The 223-nt window shown below is 69.1% G+C and overlaps 1 protein-coding gene across 1 annotated transcript in view; it reads left to right on the top strand.

Moving 5' to 3' along the window:
- LOC102249210 overlaps positions 1-223 on the top strand; it is a gene marked incomplete at its 5' end in the record, with an annotated part of 29,470 nt that overhangs the window by 24,044 nt on the left and 5,203 nt on the right.

Below are 223 nucleotides of genomic sequence, written 5' to 3' on the forward strand. Positions count from 1 at the left end.
CTCACCTGGCCCACGGGCTCATCTTGAGGGCAAGGCCTCTGCTGAGGCAGAACCCGGCCCCGCCGGTCGCGAACCAGAACTTGACCGTGGTCACCTGGGGAGGGAGCTGCCAGTCAGAGCGAGAGCTCGTCGCCCCGTCTGTGCCTGGACACCCCGGGTGTCACCATAAGTTGCTCCTGAGCAGCGCCTGGTCCAGGCGGCAGGAGCCCCCGGGCACCGGGTG

The sequence above is a fragment of the Myotis brandtii genome, unplaced genomic scaffold (assembly GCF_000412655.1).
Source record: "Myotis brandtii unplaced genomic scaffold, ASM41265v1 scaffold797, whole genome shotgun sequence".
In the NCBI taxonomy this organism is placed as follows: Eukaryota; Metazoa; Chordata; class Mammalia; order Chiroptera; family Vespertilionidae; genus Myotis; species Myotis brandtii.